General features: G+C 37.8%; 1 protein-coding gene, 11 non-coding genes and 4 pseudogenes across 17 annotated transcripts in view; all 16 read left to right on the top strand.

The window, feature by feature from the left end:
- The window catches only part of TEX14 (testis expressed 14, intercellular bridge forming factor), a 532366-nt gene that overhangs the window by 218077 nt on the left and 290325 nt on the right, over positions 1 to 23964 (top strand). The window lies entirely within an intron of this gene.
- Positions 1213 to 1430, top strand: LOC142747595 (small nucleolar RNA U3). The gene has a single exon (XR_012881872.1). It is a non-coding gene; the product is annotated as a small nucleolar RNA U3 (small nucleolar RNA).
- Positions 2763 to 2980, top strand: LOC142747638 (small nucleolar RNA U3). The gene has a single exon (XR_012881909.1). It is a non-coding gene; the product is annotated as a small nucleolar RNA U3 (small nucleolar RNA).
- Positions 4319 to 4533, top strand: LOC142747749 (small nucleolar RNA U3). The gene has a single exon (XR_012882006.1). It is a non-coding gene; the product is annotated as a small nucleolar RNA U3 (small nucleolar RNA).
- Positions 5887 to 6098, top strand: LOC142747773 (small nucleolar RNA U3). Its single transcript, XR_012882024.1, has one exon. It is a non-coding gene; the product is annotated as a small nucleolar RNA U3 (small nucleolar RNA).
- Positions 7446 to 7663, top strand: LOC142747717 (small nucleolar RNA U3). Its single transcript, XR_012881978.1, has one exon. It is a non-coding gene; the product is annotated as a small nucleolar RNA U3 (small nucleolar RNA).
- Positions 9014 to 9231, top strand: LOC142747706 (small nucleolar RNA U3). The gene has a single exon (XR_012881968.1). It is a non-coding gene; the product is annotated as a small nucleolar RNA U3 (small nucleolar RNA).
- LOC142747670 (small nucleolar RNA U3) lies at positions 10566 to 10783 on the top strand. The gene has a single exon (XR_012881938.1). It is a non-coding gene; the product is annotated as a small nucleolar RNA U3 (small nucleolar RNA).
- LOC142747740 (small nucleolar RNA U3) lies at positions 12134 to 12351 on the top strand. Its single transcript, XR_012881997.1, has one exon. It is a non-coding gene; the product is annotated as a small nucleolar RNA U3 (small nucleolar RNA).
- On the top strand, positions 13684 to 13901 carry LOC142747751 (small nucleolar RNA U3). Its single transcript, XR_012882007.1, has one exon. It is a non-coding gene; the product is annotated as a small nucleolar RNA U3 (small nucleolar RNA).
- On the top strand, positions 15244 to 15466 carry LOC142747776 (small nucleolar RNA U3). The gene has a single exon (XR_012882027.1). It is a non-coding gene; the product is annotated as a small nucleolar RNA U3 (small nucleolar RNA).
- Positions 16798 to 16994, top strand: LOC142747786 (small nucleolar RNA U3; annotated as a pseudogene).
- Positions 18331 to 18527, top strand: LOC142747792 (small nucleolar RNA U3; annotated as a pseudogene).
- Positions 19882 to 20078, top strand: LOC142747789 (small nucleolar RNA U3; annotated as a pseudogene).
- Positions 21427 to 21623, top strand: LOC142747781 (small nucleolar RNA U3; annotated as a pseudogene).
- On the top strand, positions 22969 to 23186 carry LOC142747637 (small nucleolar RNA U3). The gene has a single exon (XR_012881908.1). It is a non-coding gene; the product is annotated as a small nucleolar RNA U3 (small nucleolar RNA).

The raw sequence follows: 23964 nt of genomic DNA, 5'->3' as shown, positions 1-23964 counted from the left end.
TGTACGAGAATTTTTAATTGTATTGCACTATATAATGTAATGGGAGATGGAAAAAGAATCTTTGTGGTGGTAAAGTTGGAAAAACTGTGATTCGTCAGTTTTTTTTGGCTTTCGTTATTACGGCGTTCACCGTGCAGTAAAAAATTACAACTTAACTTTATTCTGCGGGTTAATATGATTACGGCGATACCAGATTTATCAATTTTTTTTTAATGTTTTACTATTTTTACAAAGAAAATTACGTGCTTTGAGTCACAATATTATGAGAGCCCTAACGTTTTTATTTTTCTTTCGTTTGACTGGTGCGAGGGCTTATTTTTGTGTCACGAGTTTTTATTGGTACTATTTTTGGTACATGTGAGTTTTTGTTCACTTTTAATTACATCTTTTATTAGAGTTAATGTGGCCCAAAAACAGCGATTATGGCGTTTTGAAATTTCTTTATGGGGTTCACTGTGTGGGTTAAATAATGTTATATTGTAATAGTTTCGACTTTTACGGGCGTGGTGATATCAATTTTGTTTATTTATTTTGGTTTTTTTAAAATTTATTAAAGTTTTTTAAACTTTAACTTTTATTTTTTTGAACACTACTAAAAACTTTATTTTCTTTAGTTTTTTTGTATAAACTCTTTTTATTTAAAGCAGTTGCAAAGAAATACATCAGCAATTACATAAATCGTAAAAAAGGCAGCATTTATGCCTGGCACATTAATACTTTATGACCCCTATGGCCGTTACATATTTCTTAAAGGTACTATCTTGAACACGAAAATTACTTTAGTGGGAGGAGGAGGAGGAGGAGGAGGAGGAGGGACGGAATACATGGCCGTCACTCGGGACACGTTCCGGTGATGGCCGTGTATTACCCGGCCCCATAGACTTCTATGGGAGCCGGACGGCCAGGAGAATGGCCGAAAATAGGGCATGTCCCAGTTTTTTGACCACTGGATTTACCGGGCCGTCAAAAAAATCGGTTGTGTGAATAACCCCATTTGGGGTCTATTGTTTTTACTGCGGCCGTGTGACGCCCGTTTTGCGAACGGTCGTCACACGGCCGGGAAAAGCTGTCTAACACTGCAGTCACGGCTCTAACCATTTACAAGGTCTCAATGTTTACAGGAGTCTCTATGTCTCAGGTTGTGTGGATGTCTCTCTAATGTTACACATAGGGTCCTATCCCCCGGAGTGTCGTTCTAGCAAGTCAAGGGTGAAGACTGTACTTTCAGGGATCATTTCTATAGTGTGTAACTGCAGAAATGTGCTCTAAAGTGTCTAAATGCACCAACCACGAGGAAGAGCTGTAGTGATCTCTCCTGAGCGGGAAGTGAGCTCTCAGATCTGCTTCATTGTAGGTTCTGATTGCTGTTGATGACCGTTCTCCTTCTTTTTCACAGAGAGGGTGGAGGGGGAGATCTCAAACTGAGTGGTTGCTTCTCAATCTGTACAGAATAATAGTATGAGATGTAGATTTGCTTTTTATCTCTTGATTCATAGCAGTTTGTCATTCTCTACCATCAAAGAACAATTATCTTTCAAATTCAAGTAAATTGACGGCTTTTTCTTTGTACGAGAATTTTTAATTGTATTGCACTATATAATGTAATGGGAGATGGAAAAAGAATCTTTGTGGTGGTAAAGTTGGAAAAACTGTGATTCGTCAGTTTTTTTTGGCTTTCGTTATTACGGCGTTCACCGTGCAGTAAAAAATTACAACTTAACTTTATTCTGCGGGTTAATATGATTACGGCGATACCAGATTTATCAATTTTTTTTTAATGTTTTACTATTTTTACAAAGAAAATTACGTGCTTTGAGTCACAATATTATGAGAGCCCTAACGTTTTTATTTTTCTTTCGTTTGACTGGTGCGAGGGCTTATTTTTGTGTCACGAGTTTTTATTGGTACTATTTTTGGTACATGTGAGTTTTTGTTCACTTTTAATTACATCTTTTATTAGAGTTAATGTGGCCCAAAAACAGCGATTATGGCGTTTTGAAATTTCTTTATGGGGTTCACTGTGTGGGTTAAATAATGTTATATTGTAATAGTTTCGACTTTTACGGGCGTGGTGATATCAATTTTGTTTATTTATTTTGTTTTTTTTAAAATTTATTAAAGTTTTTTAAACTTTTACTTTTATTTTTTTGAACACTACTAAAAACTTTATTTTCTTTAGTTTTTTTGTATAAACTCTTTTTATTTAAAGCAGTTGCAAAGAAATACATCAGCAATTACATAAATCGTAAAAAAGGCAGCATTTATGCCTGGCACATTAATACTTTATGACCCCTATGGCCGTTACATATTTCTTAAAGGTACTATCTTGAACACGAAAATTACTTTAGTGGGAGGAGGAGGAGGGACGGAATACATGGCCGTCACTCGGGACACATTCCGGTGATGGCCGTGTATTACCCGGCCCCATAGACTTCTATGGGAGCCGGACGGCCAGGAGAATGGCCGAAAATAGGGCATGTCCCAGTTTTTTGACCACTGGATTTACCGGGCCGTCAAAAAAATCTGTTGTGTGAATAACCCCATTTGGGGTCTATTGTTTTTACTGCGGCCGTGTGACGCCCGTTTTGCGAACGGTCGTCACACGGCCGGGAAAAGCTGTCTAACACTGCAGTCACGGCTCTAACCATTTACAAGGTCTCAATGTTTACAGGAGTCTCTATGTCTCAGGTTGTGTGGATGTCTCTCTAATGTTACACATAGGGTCCTATCCCCCGGAGTGTCGTTCTAGCAAGTCAAGGGTTAAGACTGTACTTTCAGGGATCATTTCTATAGTGTGTAACTGCGGAAATGTGCTCTAAAGTGTCTAAATGCACCAACCACGAGGAAGAGCTGTAGTGATCTCTCCTGAGCGGGAAGTGAGCTCTCAGATCTGCTTCATTGTAGGTTCTGATTGCTGTTGATGACCGTTCTCCTTCTTTTTCACAGAGAGGGTGGAGGGGGAGATCTCAAACTGAGTGGTTGCTTCTCAATCTGTACAGAATAATAGTATGAGATGTAGATTTGCTTTTTATCTCTTGATTCATAGCAGTTTGTCATTCTCTACCATCAAAGAACAATTATCTTTCAAATTCAAGTAAATTGACGGCTTTTTCTTTGTACGAGAATTTTTAATTGTATTGCACTATATAATGTAATGGGAGATGGAAAAAGAATCTTTGTGGTGGTAAAGTTGGAAAAACTGTGATTCGTCAGTTTTTTTTGGCTTTCGTTATTACGGCGTTCACCGTGCAGTAAAAAATTACAACTTAACTTTATTCTGCGGGTTAATATGATTACGGCGATACCAGATTTATAAATTTTTTTTTAATGTTTTACTATTTTTACAAAGAAAATTACGTGCTTTGAGTCACAATATTATGAGAGCCCTAACGTTTTTATTTTTCTTTCGTTTGACTGGTGCGAGGGCTTATTTTTGTGTCACGAGTTTTTATTGGTACTATTTTTGGTACATGTGAGTTTTTGTTCACTTTTAATTACATCTTTTATTAGAGTTAATGTGGCCCAAAAACAGCGATTATGGCGTTTTGAAATTTCTTTATGGGGTTCACTGTGTGGGTTAAATAATGTTATATTGTAATAGTTTCGACTTTTACGGGCATGGTGATATCAATTTTGTTTATTTATTTTGGTTTTTTTAACATTTATTAAAGTTTTTTAAACTTTTACTTTTATTTTTTTGAACACTACTAAAAACTTTATTTTCTTTAGTTTTTTTGTATAAACTCTTTTTATTTAAAGCAGTTGCAAAGAAATACATCAGCAATTACATAAATCGTAAAAAAGGCAGCATTTATGCCTGGCACATTAATACTTTATGACCCCTATGGCCGTTACATATTTCTTAAAGGTACTATCTTGAACACGAAAATTACTTTAGTGGGAGGAGGAGGAGGAGGAGGGACGGAATACATGGCCGTCACTCGGGACACATTCCGGTGATGGCCGTGTATTACCCGGCCCCATAGACTTCTATGGGAGCCGGACGGCCAGGAGAATGGCCGAAAATAGGGCATGTCCCAGTTTTTTGACCACTGGATTTACCGGGCCGTCAAAAAAATCGGTTGTGTGAATAACCCCATTTGGGGTCTATTGTTTTTACTGCGGCCGTGTGACGCCCGTTTTGCGAACGGTCGTCACACGGCCGGGAAAAGCTGTCTAACACTGCAGTCACGGCTCTAACCATTTACAAGGTCTCAATGTTTACAGGAGTCTCTATGTCTCAGGTTGTGTGGATGTCTCTCTAATGTTACACATAGGGTCCTATCCCCCGGAGTGTCGTTCTAGCAAGTCAAGGGTTAAGACTGTACTTTCAGGGATCATTTCTATAGTGTGTAACTGCGGAAATGTGCTCTAAAGTGTCTAAATGCACCAACCACGAGGAAGAGCTGTAGTGATCTCTCCTGAGCGGAAAGTGAGCTCTCAGATCTGCTTCATTGTAGGTTCTGATTGCTGTTGATGACCGTTCTTCTTTTTCACAGAGAGGGTGGAGGGGGAGATCTCAAACTGAGTGGTTGCTTCTCAATCTGTACAGAATAATAGTATGAGATGTAGATTTGCTTTTTATCTCTTGATTCATAGCAGTTTGTCATTCTCTACCATCAAAGAACAATTATCTTTCAAATTCAAGTAAATTGACGGCTTTTTCTTTGTACGAGAATTTTTAATTGTATTGCACTATATAATGTAATGGGAGATGGAAAAAGAATCTTTGTGGTGGTAAAGTTGGAAAAACTGTGATTCGTCAGTTTTTTTTGGCTTTCGTTATTACGGCGTTCACCGTGCAGTAAAAAATTACAACTTAACTTTATTCTGCGGGTTAATATGATTACGGCGATACCAGATTTATCAATTTTTTTTTTATGTTTTACTATTTTTACAAAGAAAATTACGTGCTTTGAGTCACGATATTATGAGAGCCCTAACGTTTTTATTTTTCTTTCGTTTGACTGGTGCGAGGGCTTATTTTTGTGTCACGAGTTTTTATTGGTACTATTTTTGGTACATGTGAGTTTTTGTTCACTTTTAATGACATCTTTTATTAGAGTTAATGTGGCCCAAAAACAGCGATTATGGCGTTTTGAAATTTCTTTATGGGGTTCACTGTGTGGGTTAAATAATGTTATATTGTAATAGTTTCGACTTTTACGGGCGTGGTGATATCAATTTTGTTTATTTATTTTGGTTTTTTTAAAATTTCTTAAAGTTTTTTAAACTTTTACTTTTATTTTTTTGAACACTACTAAAAACTTTATTTTCTTTAGTTTTTTTGTATTAACTCTTTTTATTTAAAGCAGTTGCAAAGAAATACATCAGCAATTACATAAATCGTAAAAAAGGCAGCATTTATGCCTGGCACATTAATACTTTATGACCCCTATGGCCGTTACATATTTCTTAAAGGTACTATCTTGAACACGAAAATTACTTTAGTGGGAGGAGGAGGAGGAGGAGGAGGAGGAGGAGGAGGGACGGAATACATGGCCGTCACTCGGGACACATTCCGGTGATGGCCGTGTATTACCCGGCCCCATAGACTTCTATGGGAGCCGGACGGCCAGGAGAATGGCCGAAAATAGGGCATGTCCCAGTTTTTTGACCACTGGATTTACCGGGCCGTCAAAAAAATCGGTTGTGTGAATAACCCCATTTGGGGTCTATTGTTTTTACTGCGGCCGTGTGACGCCCGTTTTGCGAACGGTCGTCACACGGCCGGGAAAAGCTGTCTAACACTGCAGTCACGGCTCTAACCATTTACAAGGTCTCAATGTTTACAGGAGTCTCTATGTCTCAGGTTGTGTGGATGTCTCTCTAATGTTACACATAGGGTCCTATCCCCCGGAGTGTCGTTCTAGCAAGTCAAGGGTTAAGACTGTACTTTCAGGGATCATTTCTATAGTGTGTAACTGCGGAAATGTGCTCTAAAGTGTCTAAATGCACCAACCACGAGGAAGAGCTGTAGTGATCTCTCCTGAGCAGGAAGTGAGCTCTCAGATCTGCTTCATTGTAGGTTCTGATTGCTGTTGATGACCCTTCTTTTTCACAGAGAGGGTGGAGGGGGAGATCTCAAACTGAGTGGTTGCTTCTCAATCTGTACAGAATAATAGTATGAGATGTAGATTTGCTTTTTATCTCTTGATTCATAGCAGTTTGTCATTCTCTACCATCAAAGAACAATTATCTTTCAAATTCAAGTAAATTGACGGCTTTTTCTTTGTACGAGAATTTTTAATTGTATTGCACTATATAATGTAATGGGAGATGGAAAAAGAATCTTTGTGGTGGTAAAGTTGGAAAAACTGTGATTCGTCAGTTTTTTTTGGCTTTCGTTATTACGGCGTTCACCGTGCAGTAAAAAATTACAACTTAACTTTATTCTGCGGGTTAATATGATTACGGCGATACCAGATTTATCAATTTTTTTTTTATGTTTTACTATTTTTACAAAGAAAATTACGTGCTTTGAGTCACGATATTATGAGAGCCCTAACGTTTTTATTTTTCTTTCGTTTGACTGGTGCGAGGGCTTATTTTTGTGTCACGAGTTTTTATTGGTACTATTTTTGGTACATGTGAGTTTTTGTTCACTTTTAATGACATCTTTTATTAGAGTTAATGTGGCCCAAAAACAGCGATTATGGCGTTTTGAAATTTCTTTATGGGGTTCACTGTGTGGGTTAAATAATGTTATATTGTAATAGTTTCGACTTTTACGGGCGTGGTGATATCAATTTTGTTTATTTATTTTGGTTTTTTTAAAATTTCTTAAAGTTTTTTAAACTTTTACTTTTATTTTTTTGAACACTACTAAAAACTTTATTTTCTTTAGTTTTTTTGTATAAACTCTTTTTATTTAAAGCAGTTGCAAAGAAATACATCAGCAATTACATAAATCGTAAAAAAGGCAGCATTTATGCCTGGCACATTAATACTTTATGACCCCTATGGCCGTTACATATTTCTTAAAGGTACTATCTTGAACACGAAAATTACTTTAGTGGGAGGAGGAGGAGGAGGAGGAGGAGGAGGGACGGAATACATGGCCGTCACTCGGGACACATTCCGGTGATGGCCGTGTATTACCCGGCCCCATAGACTTCTATGGGAGCCGGACGGCCAGGAGAATGGCCGAAAATAGGGCATGTCCCAGTTTTTTGACCACTGGATTTACCGGGCCGTCAAAAAAATCGGTTGTGTGAATAACCCCATTTGGGGTCTATTGTTTTTACTGCGGCCGTGTGACGCCCGTTTTGCGAACGGTCGTCACACGGCCGGGAAAAGCTGTCTAACACTGCAGTCACGGCTCTAACCATTTACAAGGTCTCAATGTTTACAGGAGTCTCTATGTCTCAGGTTGTGTGGATGTCTCTCTAATGTTACACATAGGGTCCTATCCCCCGGAGTGTCGTTCTAGCAAGTCAAGGGTTAAGACTGTACTTTCAGGGATCATTTCTATAGTGTGTAACTGCGGAAATGTGCTCTAAAGTGTCTAAATGCACCAACCACGAGGAAGAGCTGTAGTGATCTCTCCTGAGTGGGAAGTGAGCTCTCAGATCTGCTTCATTGTAGGTTCTGATTGCTGTTGATGACCGTTCTCCTTCTTTTTCACAGAGAGGGTGGAGGGGGAGATCTCAAACTGAGTGGTTGCTTCTCAATCTGTATGGAATAATAGTATGAGATGTAGATTTGCTTTTTATCTCTTGATTCATAGCAGTTTGTCATTCTCTACCATCAAAGAACAATTATCTTTCAAATTCAAGTAAATTGACGGCTTTTTCTTTGTACGAGAATTTTTAATTGTATTGCACTATATAATGTAATGGGAGATGGAAAAAGAATCTTTGTGGTGGTAAAGTTGGAAAAACTGTGATTCGTCAGTTTTTTTTGGCTTTCGTTATTACGGCGTTCACCGTGCAGTAAAAAATTACAACTTAACTTTATTCTGCGGGTTAATATGATTACGGCGATACCAGATTTATCAATTTTTTTTTAATGTTTTACTATTTTTACAAAGAAAATTACGTGCTTTGAGTCACAATATTATGAGAGCCCTAACGTTTTTATTTTTCTTTCGTTTGACTGGTGCGAGGGCTTATTTTTGTGTCACGAGTTTTTATTGGTACTATTTTTGGTACATGTGAGTTTTTGTTCACTTTTAATGACATCTTTTATTAGAGTTAATGTGGCCCAAAAACAGCGATTATGGCGTTTTGAAATTTCTTTATGGGGTTCTCTGTGTGGGTTAAATAATGTTATATTGTAATAGTTTCGACTTTTACGGGCGTGGTGATATCAATTTTGTTTATTTATTTTGGTTTTTTTAAAATTTATTAAAGTTTTTTAAACTTTTACTTTTATTTTTTTGAACACTACTAAAAACTTTATTTTCTTTAGTTTTTTTGTATAAACTCTTTTTATTTAAAGCAGTTGCAAAGAAATACATCAGCAATTACATAAATCGTAAAAAAGGCAGCATTTATGCCTGGCACATTAATACTTTATGACCCCTATGGCCGTTACATATTTCTTAAAGGTACTATCTTGAACACGAAAATTACTTTAGTGGGAGGAGGAGGAGGAGGAGGAGGAGGAGGAGGGACGGAATACATGGCCGTCACTCGGGACACATTCCGGTGATGGCCGTGTATTACCCGGCCCCATAGACTTCTATGGGAGCCGGACGGCCAGGAGAATGGCCGAAAATAGGGCATGTCCCAGTTTTTTGACCACTGGATTTACCGGGCCGTCAAAAAAATCGGTTGTGTGAATAACCCCATTTGGGGTCTATTGTTTTTACTGCGGCCGTGTGACGCCCGTTTTGCGAACGGTCGTCACACGGCCGGGAAAAGCTGTCTAACACTGCAGTCACGGCTCTAACCATTTACAAGGTCTCAATGTTTACAGGAGTCTCTATGTCTCAGGTTGTGTGGATGTCTCTCTAATGTTACACATAGGGTCCTATCCCCCGGAGTGTCGTTCTAGCAAGTCAAGGGTTAAGACTGTACTTTCAGGGATCATTTCTATAGTGTGTAACTGCGGAAATGTGCTCTAAAGTGTCTAAATGCACCAACCACGAGGAAGAGCTGTAGTGATCTCTCCTGAGCGGGAAGTGAGCTCTCAGATCTGCTTCATTGTAGGTTCTGATTGCTGTTGATGACCGTTCTCATTCTTTTTCACAGAGAGGGTGGAGGGGGAGATCTCAAACTGAGTGGTTGCTTCTCAATCTGTACAGAATAATAGTATGAGATGTAGATTTGCTTTTTATCTCTTGATTCATAGCAGTTTGTTATTCTCTACCATCAAAGAACAATTATCTTTCAAATTCAAGTAAATTGACGGCTTTTTCTTTGTACGAGAATTTTTTATTGTATTGCACTATATAATGTAATGGGAGATGGAAAAAGAATCTTTGTGGTGGTAAAGTTGGAAAAACTGTGATTCGTCAGTTTTTTTTGGCTTTCGTTATTACGGCGTTCACCGTGCAGTAAAAAATTACAACTTAACTTTATTCTGCGGGTTAATATGATTACGGCGATACCAGATTTATCAATTTTTTTTTAATGTTTTACTATTTTTACAAAGAAAATTACGTGCTTTGAGTCACAATATTATGAGAGCCCTAACGTTTTTATTTTTCTTTCGTTTGACTGGTGCGAGGGCTTATTTTTGTGTCACGAGTTTTTATTGGTACTATTTTTGGTACATGTGAGTTTTTGTTCACTTTTAATGACATCTTTTATTAGAGTTAATGTGGCCCAAAAACAGCGATTATGGCGTTTTGAAATTTCTTTATGGGGTTCACTGTGTGGGTTAAATAATGTTATATTGTAATAGTTTCGACTTTTACGGGCGTGGTGATATCAATTTTGTTTATTTATTTTGGTTTTTTTAAAATTTATTAAAGTTTTTTAAACTTTTACTTTTATTTTTTTGAACACTACTAAAAACTTTATTTTCTTTAGTTTTTTTGTATAAACTCTTTTTATTTAAAGCAGTTGCAAAGAAATACATCAGCAATTACATAAATCGTAAAAAAGGCAGCATTTATGCCTGGCACATTAATACTTTATGACCCCTATGGCCGTTACATATTTCTTAAAGGTACTATCTTGAACACGAAAATTACTTTAGTGGGAGGAGGAGGAGGAGGGACGGAATACATGGCCGTCACTCGGGACACATTCCGGTGATGGCCGTGTATTACCCGGCCCCATAGACTTCTATGGGAGCCGGACGGCCAGGAGAATGGCCGAAAATAGGGCATGTCCCAGTTTTTTGACCACTGGATTTACCGGGCCATCAAAAAAATCGGTTGTGTGAATAACCCCATTTGGGGTCTATTGTTTTTACTGCGGCCGTGTGACGCCCATTTGCGAACGGTCGTCACACGGCCGGGAAAAGCTGTCTAACACTGCAGTCACGGCTCTAACCATTTACAAGGTCTCAATGTTTACAGGAGTCTCTATGTCTCAGGTTGTGTGGATGTCTCTCTAATGTTACACATAGGGTCCTATCCCCCGGAGTGTCGTTCTAGCAAGTCAAGGGTTAAGACTGTACTTTCAGGGATCATTTCTATAGTGTGTAACTGCGGAAATGTGCTCTAAAGTGTCTAAATGCACCAACCACGAGGAAGAGCTGTAGTGATCTCTCCTGAGCGGGAAGTGAGCTCTCAGATCTGCTTCATTGTAGGTTCTGATTGCTGTTGATGACCGTTCTCTTTCTTTTTCACAGAGAGGGTGGAGGGGGAGATCTCAAACTGAGTGGTTGCTTCTCAATCTGTACAGAATAATAGTATGAGATGTAGATTTGCTTTTTATCTCTTGATCCATAGCAGTTTGTCATTCTCTACCATCAAAGAACAATTATCTTTCAAATTCAAGTAAATTGACGGCTTTTTCTTTGTACGAGAATTTTTAATTGTATTGCACTATATAATGTAATGGGAGATGGAAAAAGAATCTTTGTGGTGGTAAAGTTGGAAAAACTGTGATTCGTCAGTTTTTTTTGGCTTTCGTTATTACGGCGTTCACCGTGCAGTAAAAAATTACAACTTAACTTTATTCTGCGGGTTAATATGATTACAGCGATACCAGATTTATAAAATTTTTTTTAATGTTTTACTATTTTTACAAAGAAAATTACGTGCTTTGAGTCACAATATTATGAGAGCCCTAACGTTTTTATTTTTCTTTCGTTTGACTGGTGCGAGGGCTTATTTTTGTGTCACGAGTTTTTATTGGTACTATTTTTGGTACATGTGAGTTTTTGTTCACTTTTAATTACATCTTTTATTAGAGTTAATGTGGCCCAAAAACAGCGATTATGGCGTTTTGAAATTTCTTTATGGGGTTCACTGTGTGGGTTAAATAATGTTATATTGTAATAGTTTCGACTTTTACGGGCGTGGTGATATCAATTTTGTTTATTTATTTTGTTTTTTTTTAAATTTATTAAAGTTTTTTAAACTTTTACTTTTATTTTTTTGAAGACTACTAAAAACTTTATTTTCTTTAGTTTTTTTGTATAAACTCTTTTTATTTAAAGCAGTTGCAAAGAAATACATCAGCAATTACATAAATCGTAAAAAAGGCAGCATTTATGCCTGGCACATTAATACTTTATGACCCCTATGGCCGTTACATATTTCTTAAAGGTACTATCTTGAACACGAAAATTACTTTAGTGGGAGGAGGAGGAGGAGGAGGAGGAGGAGGAGGGACGGAATACATGGCCGTCACTCGGGACACATTCCGGTGATGGCCGTGTATTACCCGGCCCCATAGACTTCTATGGGAGCCGGACGGCCAGGAGAATGGCCGAAAATAGGGCATGTCCCAGTTTTTTGACCACTGGATTTACCGGGCCGTCAAAAAAATCGGTTGTGTGAATAACCCCATTTGGGGTCTATTGTTTTTACTGCGGCCGTGTGACGCCCGTTTTGCGAACGGTCGTCACACGGCCGGGAAAAGCTGTCTAACACTGCAGTCACGGCTCTAACCATTTACAAGGTCTCAATGTTTACAGGAGTCTCTATGTCTCAGGTTGTGTGGATGTCTCTCTAATGTTACACATAGGGTCCTATCCCCCGGAGTGTCGTTCTAGCAAGTCAAGGGTTAAGACTGTACTTTCAGGGATCATTTCTATAGTGTGTAACTGCGGAAATGTGCTCTAAAGTGTCTAAATGCACCAACCACGAGGAAGAGCTGTAGTGATCTCTCCTGAGCGGGAAGTGAGCTCTCAGATCTGCTTCATTGTAGGTTCTGATTGCTGTTGATGACCGTTCTTCTTCTTTTTCGCAGAGAGGGTGGAGGGGGAGATCTCAAACTGAGCGGTTGCTTCTCAATCTGTACAGAATAATAGTATGAGATGTAGATTTGCTTTTTATCTCTTGATTCATAGCAGTTTGTCATTCTCTACCATCAAAGAACAATTATCTTTCAAATTCAAGTAAATTGACGGCTTTTTCTTTGTACGAGAATTTGTAATTGTATTGCACTATATAATGTAATGGGAGATGGAAAAAGAATCTTTGTGGTGGTAAAGTTGGAAAAACTGTGATTCGTCAGTTTTTTTTGGCTTTCGTTATTACGGCGTTCACCGTGCAGTAAAAAATTACAACTTAACTTTATTCTGCGGGTTAATATGATTACGGCGATACCAGATTTATCAATTTTTTTTTAATGTTTTACTATTTTTACAAAGAAAATTACGTGCTTTGAGTCACAATATTATGAGAGCCCTAACGTTTTTATTTTTCTTTCGTTTGACTGGTGCGAGGGCTTATTTTTGTGTCACGAGTTTTTATTGGTACTATTTTTGGTACATGTGAGTTTTTGTTCACTTTTAATGACATCTTTTATTAGAGTTAATGTGGCCCAAAAACAGCGATTATGGCGTTTTGAAATTTCTTTATGGGGTTCACTGTGTGGGTTAAATAATGTTATATTGTAATAGTTTCGACTTTTACGGGCGTGGTGATATCAATTTTGTTTATTTATTTTGGTTTTTTTAAAATTTATTAAAGCTTTTTAAACTTTTACTTTTATTTTTTTGAACACTACTAAAAACTTTATTTTCTTTAGTTTTTTTGTATAAACTCTTTTTATTTAAAGCAGTTGCAAAGAAATACATCAGCAATTACATAAATTGTAAAAAAGGCAGCATTTATGCCTGGCACATTAATACTTTATGACCCCTATGGCCGTTACATATTTCTTAAAGGTACTATCTTGAACACGAAAATTACTTTAGTGGGAGGAGGAGGAGGGACGGAATACATGGCCGTCACTCGGGACACATTCCGGTGATGGCCGTGTATTACCCGGCCCCATAGACTTCTATGGGAGCCGGACGGCCAGGAGAATGGCCGAAAATAGGGCATGTCCCAGTTTTTTGACCACTGGATTTACCGGGCCGTCAAAAAAATCGGTTGTGTGAATAACCCCATTTGGGGTCTATTGTTTTTACTGCGGCCGTGTGACGCCCGTTTTGCGAACGGTCGTCACACGGCCGGGAAAAGCTGTCTAACACTGCAGTCACGGCTCTAACCATTTACAAGGTCTCAATGTTTACAGGAGTCTCTATGTCTCAGGTTGTGTGGATGTCTCTCTAATGTTACACATAGGGTCCTATCCCCCGGAGTGTCGTTCTAGCAAGTCAAGGGTTAAGACTGTACTTTCAGGAATCATTTTTATAGTGTGTAATTGCGGAAATGTGCTCTAAAGTGTCTAAATGCACCAACCACGAGGAAGAGCTGTAGTGATCTCTCCTGAGCGGGAAGTGAGCTCTCAGATCTGCTTCATTGTAGGTTCTGATTGCTGTTGATGACCGTTCTCCTTCTTTTTCACAGAGAGGGTGGAGGGGGAGATCTCAAACTGAGTGGTTGCTTCTCAATCTGTACAGAATAATAGTATGAGATGTAGATTTGCTTTTTATCTCTTGATTCATAGCAGTTTGTCATTCTCTACCATCAAAGAACAATTATCTTTCAAATTCAAGTAAATTGACGGCTTTTTCTTTGTACGAGAATTTGTAATTGTATTGCACTATATAATGTAATGGGAGATGGAAAAAGAATCTTTGTGGTGGTAAAGTTGGAAAAACTGTGATTCGTCAGTTTTTTTTGGCTTTCGTTATTACGGCGTTCACCGTGCAGTAAAAAATTACAACTTAACTTTATTCTGCGGGTTAATATGATTACGGCGATACCAGATTTATCAATTTTTTTTTAATGTTTTACTATTTTTACAAAGAAAATTACGTGCTTTGAGTCACAATATTATGAGAGCCCTAACGTTTTTATTTTTCTTTCGTTTGACTGGTGCGAGGGCTTATTTTTGTGTCACGAGTTTTTATTGGTACTATTTTTGGTACATGTGAGTTTTTGTTCACTTTTAATTACATCTTTTATTAGAGTTAATGTGGCCCAAAAACAGCGATTATGGCGTTTTGAAATTTCTTTATGGGGTTCACTGTGTGGGTTAAATAATGTTATATTGTAATAGTTTCGACTTTTACGGGCGTGGTGATATCAATTTTGTTTATTTATTTTGGTTTTTTTAAAATTTATTAAAGTTTTTTAAACTTTTACTTTTATTTTTTTGAACACTACTAAAAACTTTATTTTCTTTAGTTTTTTTGTATAAACTCTTTTTATTTAAAGCAGTTGCAAAGAAATACATCAGCAATTACATAAATCGTAAAAAAGGCAGCATTTATGCCTGGCACATTAATACTTTATGACCCCTATGGCCGTTACATATTTCTTAAAGGTACTATCTTGAACACGAAAATTACTTTAGTGGGAGGAGGAGGAGGAGGAGGAGGAGGAGCGACGGAATACATGGCCGTCACTCGGGACACATTCCGGTGATGGCCGTGTATTACCCGGCCCCATAGACTTCTATGGGAGCCGGACGGCCAGGAGAATGGCCGAAAATAGGGCATGTCCCAGTTTTTTGACCACTGGATTTACCGGGCCGTCAAAAAAATCGGTTGTGTGAATAACCCCATTTGGGGTCTATTGTTCTTACTGCGGCCGTGTGACGCCCGTTTTGTGAACGGTCGTCACACGGCCGGGAAACCCTGTCTAACACTGCAGTCACGGCTCTAACCATTTACAAGGTCTCAATGTTTACAGGAGTCTCTATGTCTCAGGTTGTGTGGATGTCTCTCTAATGTTACACATAGGGTCCTATCCCCCGGAGTGTCGTTCTAGCAAGTCAAGGGTTAACACTGTGTTTTCAGGGATCATTTCTATAGTGTGTAACTGTGGAAATGTGCTCTAAAGTGTCTAAATGCACCAACCACGAGGAAGAGCTGTAGTGATCTCTCCTGAGCGGGAAGTGAGCTCTCAGATCTGCTTCATTGTAGGTTCTGATTGCTGTTGATGACCGTTCTCCTTCTTTTTCGCAGAGAGGGTGGAGAGGGAGATTTCAAACTGAGTGGTTGCTTCTCAATCTGTACAGAATAATAGCATGAGATTTAGATTTGCTTTTTATCTCTTGATTCATAGCAGTTTGTCATTCTCTACCATCAAAGAACAATTATCTTTCAAATTCAAGTAAATTGACGGCTTTTTCTTTGTACGAGAATTTTTAATTGTATTGCACTATATAATGTATGGGAGATGGAAAAATAATCTTTGTGGTGGTAAAGTTGGAAAAACTGTGATTCTTCAGTTTTTTTTGGCTTTCGTTATTACGGCGTTCACCGTGCAGTAAAAAATTACAACTTAACTTTATTCTGCGGGTTAATATGATTACGGCGATACCAGATTTATCAATTTTTTTTTAATGTTTTACTATTTTTACAAAGAAAATTACGTGCTTTGAGTCACAATATTATGAGAGCCCTAACGTTTTTATTTTTCTTTCGTTTGACTGGTGCGAGGGCTTATTTTTGTGTCACGAGTTTTTATTGGTACTATTTTTGGTACATGTGAGTTTTTGTTCACTTTTAATGACATCTTTTATTAGAGTTAATGTGACCCAAAAACAGCGATTATGGCGTTTTGAAATTTCTTTATGGGGTTCACTGTGTGGGTTAAATAATGTTATATTGTAATAGTTTCGACTTTTACGGGCGTGGTGATATCAATTTTGTTTATTTATTTTGGTTTTTTTAAAATGTATTAAAGTTTTTTAAACTTTTACTTTTATTTTTTTGAACACTACTAAAAACTTTATTTTCTTTAGTTTTTTTGTATAAACTCTTTTTATTTAAAGCAGTTGCAAAGAAATACATCAGCAATTACATAAATCGTAAAAAAGGCAGCATTTATGCCTGGCACATTAATACTTTATGACCCCTATGGCCGTTACATATTTCTTAAAGGTACTATCTTGAACACGAAAATTACTTTAGTGGGAGGAGGAGGAGCGACGGAATACATGGCCGTCACTCGGGACACATTCCGGTGATGGCCGTGTATTACCCGGCCCCATAGACTTCTATGGGAGCCGGACGGCCAGGAGAATGGCCGAAAATAGGGCATGTCCCAGTTTTTTGACCACTGGATTTACCGGGCCGTCAAAAAAATCGGTTGTGTGAATAACCCCATTTGGGGTCTATTGTTCTTACTGCGGCCGTGTGACGCCCGTTTTGTGAACGGTCGTCACCCGGCCGGGAAACCCTGTCTAACACTGCAGTCACGGCTCTAACCATTTACAAGGTCTCAATGTTTACAGGAGTCTCTATGTCTCAGGTTGTGTGGATGTCTCTCTAATGTTACACATAGGGTCCTATCCCCCGGAGTGTCGTTTTAGCAAGTCAAGGGTTAAGACTGTGCTTTCAGGGATCATTTCTATAGTGTGTAACTGTGGAAATGTGCTCTAAAGTGTCTAAATGCACCAACCACGAGGAAGAGCTGTAGTGAGCTCTCAGATCTGCTTCATTGTAGGTTCTGATTGCTGTTGATGACCGTTCTCCTTCTTTTTCGCAGAGAGGGTGGAGAGAGAGATTTCAAACTGAGTGGTTGCTTCTCAATCTGTACAGAATAGTAGTATGAGATTTAGATTTGCTTTTTATCTCTTGATTCATAGCAGTTTGTCATTCTCTACCATCAAAGAACAATTATCTTTCAAATTCAAGTAAATTGACGGCGTTTTCTTTGTACGAGAATTTTTAATTGTATTGCACTATATAATGTAATGGGAGATGGAAAAAGAATCTTTGTGGTGGTAAAGTTGGAAAAACTGTGATTCTTCAGTTTTTTTTGGCTTTCGTTTTTACGGCGTTCACCGTGCAGTAAAAAATGACAACTTAACTTTATTCTGTGGGTTAATATGATTACGGCGATACCAGATTTATCAATTTTTTTTTTAATGTTTTACTATTTTTACAAAGAAAATTACGTGCTTTGAGTCACAATATTATGAGAGCCCTAACGTTTTTATTTTTCTTTCGTTTGACTGGTGCGAGGGCTTATTTTTGTGTCACGAGTTTTTATTGGTACTATTTTTGGTACATGTGAGTTTTTGTTCACTTTTAATTACATCTTTTATTAGAGTTAATGTGGCCCAAAAACAGCGATTATGGCGTTTTGAAATTTCTTTATGGGGTTCACTGTGTGGGTTAAATAATGTTATATTGTAATAGTTTCGACTTTTACGGGCGTGGTGATATCAATTTTGTTTATTTATTTTGGTTTTTTTAAAATTTATTAAAGTTTTTTAAACTTTTACTTTTATTTTTTTGAACACTACTAAAAACTTTATTTTCTTTAGTTTTTTTGTATAAACTCTTTTTATTTAAAGCAGTTGCAAAGAAATATATCAGCAATTACATAAATCGTAAAAAAGGCAGCATTTATGCCTGGCACATTAATACTTTATGACCCCTATGGCCGTTACATATTTCTTAAAGGTACTATCTTGAACACGAAAATTACTTTAGTGGGAGGAGGAGGAGGAGCGACAGAATACATGGCCGTCACTCGGGACACATTCCGGTGATGGCCGTGTATTACCCGGCCCCATAGACTTCTATGGGAGCCGGACGGCCAGGAGAATGGCCGAAAATAGGGCATGTCCCAGTTTTTTGACCACTGGATTTACCGGGCCGTCAAAAAAATCGGTTGTGTGAATAACCCCATTTGGGGTCTATTGTTCTTACTACGGCCGTGTGACGCCCGTTTTGTGAACGGTCGTCACACGGCCGGGAAACCCTGTCTAACACTGCAGTCACGGCTCTAACCATTTACAAGGTCTCAATGTTTACAGGAGTCTCTATGTCTCAGGTTGTGTGGATGTCTCTCTAATGTTACACATAGGGTCCTATCCCCCGGAGTGTCGTTCTAGCAAGTCAAGGGTTAACACTGTGCTTTCAGGGATCATTTCTATAGTGTGTAACTGTGGAAATGTGCTCTAAAGTGTCTAAATGCACCAACCACGAGGAAGAGCTGTAGTGAGCTCTCAGATCTGCTTCATTGTAGGTTCTGATTGCTGTTGATGACCGTTCTCCTTCTTTTTCGCAGAGAGGGTGGAGAGGGAGATTTCAAACTGAGTGGTTGCTTCTCAATCTGTACAGAATAATAGTATGAGATTTAGATTTGCTTTTTATCTCTTGATTCATAGCAGTTTGTCATTCTCTACCATCAAAGAACAATTATCTTTCAAATTCAAGTAAATTGACGGCTTTTTCTTTGTACGAGAATTTTTAATTGTGTTGCACTATATAATGTAATGGGAGATGGAAAAAGAATCTTTGTGGTGGTAAAGTTGGAAAAACTGTGATTCTTCAGTTTTTTTTGGCTTTCGTTATTACGGCGTTCACCGTGCAGTAAAAAATGACAACTTAACTTTATTCTGCGGGTTAATATGATTACGGCGATACCAGATTTATCAATTTTTTTTTTAATGTTTTACTATTTTTACAAAGAAAATTACGTGCTTTGAGTCACAATATTATGAGAGCCCTAACGTTTTTATTTTTCTTTCGTTTGACTGGTGCGAGGGCTTATTTTTGTGTCACGAGTTTTTATTGGTACTATTTTTGGTACATGTGAGTTTTTGTTCACTTTTAATTACATCTTTTATTAGAGTTAATGTGGCCCAAAAACAGCGATTATGGCGTTTTGAAATTTCTTTATGGGGTTCACTGTGTGGGTTAAATAATGTTATATTGTAATAGTTTCGACTTTTACGGGCGTGGTGATATCAATTTTGTTTATTTATTTTGGTTTTTTTAAAATTTATTAAAGTTTTTTAAACTTTTACTTTTATTTTTTTGAACACTACTAAAAACTTTATTTTCTTTAGTTTTTTTGTATAAACTCTTTTTATTTAAAGCAGTTGCAAAGAAATACATCAGCAATTACATAAATCGTAAAAAAGGCAGCATTTATGCCTGGCACATTAATACTTTATGACCCCTATGGCCGTTACATATTTCTTAAAGGTACTATCTTGAACACGAAAATTACTTTAGTGGGAGGAGGAGGAGGAGGAGGAGGAGGAGGAGGAGCGACGGAATACATGGCCGTCACTCGGGACACATTCCGGTGATGGCCGTGTATTACCCGGCCCCATAGACTTCTATGGGAGCCGGACGGCCAGGAGAATGGCCGAAAATAGGGCATGTCCCAGTTTTTTGACCACTGGATTTACCGGGCCGTCAAAAAAATCGGTTGTGTGAATAACCCCATTTGGGGTCTATTGTTCTTACTGCGGCCGTGTGACGCCCGTTTTGTGAACGGTCGTCACACGGCCGGGAAACCCTGTCTAACACTGCAGTCACGGCTCTAACCATTTACAAGGTCTCAATGTTTACAGGAGTCTCTATGTCTCAGGTTGTGTGGATGTCTCTCTAATGTTACACATAGGGTCCTATCCCCCGGAGTGTCGTTTTAGCAAGTCAAGGGTTAAGACTGTGCTTTCAGGGATCATTTCTATAGTGTGTAACTGTGGAAATGTGCTCTAAAGTGTCTAAATGCACCAACCACGAGGAAGAGCGGTAGTGATCTCTCAGATCTGCTTCATTGTAGGTTCTGATTGCTGTTGATGACTGTTCTCCTTCTTTTTCGCAGAGAGGGTGGAGAGGGAGATTTCAAACTGAGTGGTTGCTTCTCAATCTGTACAGAATAATAGTATGAGATGTAGATTTGCTTTTTATCTCTTGATTCATAGCAGTTTGTCATTCTCTACCATCAAAGAACAATTATCTTTCAAATTCAAGTAAATTGACGGCTTTTTCTTTGTACGAGAATTTTTAATTGTATTGCACTATATAATGTAATGGGAGATGGAAAAAGAATCTTTGTGGTGGTAAAGTTGGAAAAACTGTGATTCTTCAGTTTTTTTTGGCTTTCGTTATTACGGCGTTCACCGTGCAGTAAAAAATGACAACTTAACTTTATTCTGCGGGTTAATATGATTACGGCGATACCAGATTTATCAATTTTTTTTTTAATGTTTTACTATTTTTACAAAGAAAATTACGTGCTTTGAGTCACAATATTATGAGAGCCCTAACGTTTTTATTTTTCTTTCGTTTGACTGGTGCGAGGGCTTATTTTTGTGTCACGAGTTTTTATTGGTACTATTTTTGGTACATGTGAGTTTTTGTTCACTTTTAATTACATCTTTTATTAGAGTTAATGTGGCCCAAAAACAGCGATTATGGCGTTTTGAAATTTCTTTATGGGGTTCACTGTGTGGGTTAAATAATGTTATATTGTAATAGTTTCGACTTTTACGGGCGTGGTGATATCAATTTTGTTTATTTATTTTGTTTTTTTTTAAATTTATTAAAGTTTTTTAAACTTTTACTTTTATTTTTTTGAACACTACTAAAAACTTTATTTTCTTTAGTTTTTTTGTATAAACTCTTTTTATTTAAAGCAGTTGCAAAGAAATACATCAGCAATTACATAAATCGTAAAAAAGGCAGCATTTATGCCTGGCACATTAATACTTTATGACCCCTATGGCCGTTACATATTTCTTAAAGGTACTATCTTGAACACGAAAATTACTTTAGTGGGAGGAGGAGGAGGAGGAGGAGGAGGAGGGACGGAATACATGGCCGTCACTCGGGACACATTCCGGTGATGGCCGTGTATTACCCGGCCCCATAGACTTCTATGGGAGCCGGACGGCCAGGAGAATGGCCGAAAATAGGGCATGTCCCAGTTTTTTGACCACTGGATTTACCGGGCCGTCAAAAAAATCGGTTGTGTGAATAACCCCATTTGGGGTCTATTGTTTTTACTGCGGCCGTGTGACGCCCGTTTTGCGAACGGTCGTCACACGGCCGGGAAAAGCTGTCTAACACTGCAGTCACGGCTCTAACCATTTACAAGGTCTCAATGTTTACAGGAGTCTCTATGTCTCAGGTTGTGTGGATGTCTCTCTAATGTTACACATAGGGTCCTATCCCCCGGAGTGTCGTTCTAGCAAGTCAAGGGTTAAGACTGTACTTTCAGGGATCATTTCTATAGTGTGTAACTGCGGAAATGTGCTCTAAAGTGTCTAAATGCACCAACCACGAGGAAGAGCTGTAGTGATCTCTCAGATCTGCTTCATTGTAGGTTCTGATTGCTGTTGATGACCGTTCTCCTTCTTTTTCACAGAGAGGGTGGAGGGGGAGATCTCAAACTGAGTGGTTGCTTCTCAATCTGTACAGAATAATAGTATGAGATGTAGATTTGCTTTTTATCTCTTGATTCATAGCAGTTTGTCATTCTCTACCATCAAAGAACAATTATCTTTCAAATTCAAGTAAATTGACGGCTTTTTCTTTGTACGAGAATTTGTAATTGTATTGCACTATATAATGTAATGGGAGATGGAAAAAGAATCTTTGTGGTGGTAAAGTTGGAAAAACTGTGATTCGTCAGTTTTTTTTTGGCTTTCGTTATTACGGCGTTCACCGTGCAGTAAAAAATTACAACTTAACTTTATTCTGCGGGTTAATATGATTACGGCGATACCAGATTTATCAATTTTTTTTTAATGTTTTACTATTTTTACAAAGAAAATTACGTGCTTTGAGTCACAATATTATGAGAGCCCTAACGTTTTTATTTTTCTTTCGTTTGACTGGTGCGAGGGCTTATTTTTGTGTCACGAGTTTTTATTGGTACTATTTTTGGTACATGTGAGTTTTTGTTCACTTTTAATTACATCTTTTATTAGAGTTAATGTGGCCCAAAAACAGCGATTATGGCGTTTTGAAATTTCTTTATGGGGTTCACTGTGTGGGTTAAATAATGTTATATTGTAATAGTTTCGACTTTTACGGGCGTGGTGATATCAATTTTGTTTATTTATTTTGTTTTTTTTAAAATTTATTAAAGTTTTTTAAACTTTTACTTTTATTTTTTTGAACACTACTAAAAACTTTATTTTCTTTAGTTTTTTTGTATAAACTCTTTTTATTTAAAGCATTTGCAAAGAAATACATCAGCAATTACATAAATCGTAAAAAAGGCAGCATTTATGCCTGGCACATTAATACTTTATGACCCCTATGGCCGTTACATATTTCTTAAAGGTACTATCTTGAACACGAAAATTACTTTAGTGGGAGGAGGAGGAGGAGGAGGAGGAGGGACGGAATACATGGCCGTCACTCGGGACACATTCCGGTGATGGCCGTGTATTACCCGGCCCCATAGACTTCTATGGGAGCCGGACGGTCAGGAGAATGGCCGAAAATAGGGCATGTCCCAGTTTTTTGACCACTGGATTTACCGGGCCGTCAAAAAAATCGGTTGTGTGAATAACCCCATTTGGGGTCTATTGTTTTTACTGCGGCCGTGTGACGCCCGTTTTGCGAACGGTCGTCACACGGCCGGGAAAAGCTGTCTAACACTGCAGTCACGGCTCTAACCATTTACAAGGTCTCAATGTTTACAGGAGTCTCTATGTCTCAGGTTGTGTGGATGTCTCTCTAATGTTACACATAGGGTCCTATCCCCCGGAGTGTCGTTCTAGCAAGTCAAGGGTTAAGACTGTACTTTCAGGGATCATTTCTATAGTGTGTAACTGCGGAAATGTGCTCTAAAGTGTCTAAATGCACCAACCACGAGGAAGAGCTGTAGTGATCTCTCCTGAGCGGGAAGTGAGCTCTCAGATCTGCTTCATTGTAGGTTCTGATTGCTGTTGATGACCGTTCTCCTTCTTTTTCACAGAGAGGGTGGAGGGGGAGATCTCAAACTGAGTGGTTGCTTCTCAATCTGTACAGAATAATAGTATGAGATGTAGATTTGCTTTTTATCTCTTGATTCATAGCAGTTTGTCATTCTCTACCATCAAAGAACAATTATCTTTCAAATTCAAGTAAATTGACGGCTTTTTCTTTGTACGAGAATTTTTAATTGTATTGCACTATATAATGTAATGGGAGATGGAAAAAGAATCTTTGTGGTGGTAAAGTTGGAAAAACTGTGATTCGTCAGTTTTTTTTGGCTTTCGTTATTACGGCGTTCACCGTGCAGTAAAAAATTACAACTTAACTTTATTCTGCGGGTTAATATGATTACGGCGATACCAGATTTATCAATTTTTTTTTAATGTTTTACTATTTTTACAAAGAAAATTACGTGCTTTGAGTCACAATATTATGAGAGCCCTAACGTTTTTATTTTTCTTTCGTTTGACTGGTGCGAGGGCTTATTTTTGTGTCACGAGTTTTTATTGGTACTATTTTTGGTACATGTGAGTTTTTGTTCACTTTTAATTACATCTTTTATTAGAGTTAATGTGGCCCAAAAACAGCGATTATGGCGTTTTGAAATTTCTTTATGGGGTTCACTGTGTGGGTTAAATAATGTTATATTGTAATAGTTTCGACTTTTACGGGCGTGGTGATATCAATTTTGTTTATTTATTTTGGTTTTTTTAAAATTTATTAAAGTTTTTTAAACTTTTACTTTTATTTTTTTGAACACTACTAAAAACTTTATTTTCTTTAGTTTTTTTGTATAAACTCTTTTTATTTAAA

The sequence above is a fragment of the Rhinoderma darwinii genome, chromosome 2, assembly GCF_050947455.1.
Source record: "Rhinoderma darwinii isolate aRhiDar2 chromosome 2, aRhiDar2.hap1, whole genome shotgun sequence".
Lineage (NCBI taxonomy): Eukaryota > Metazoa > Chordata > Amphibia > Anura > Rhinodermatidae > Rhinoderma > Rhinoderma darwinii.
Note: the sequence above shows the minus strand (reverse complement) of the source record. Positions and strands in the feature narration are given on the sequence as shown.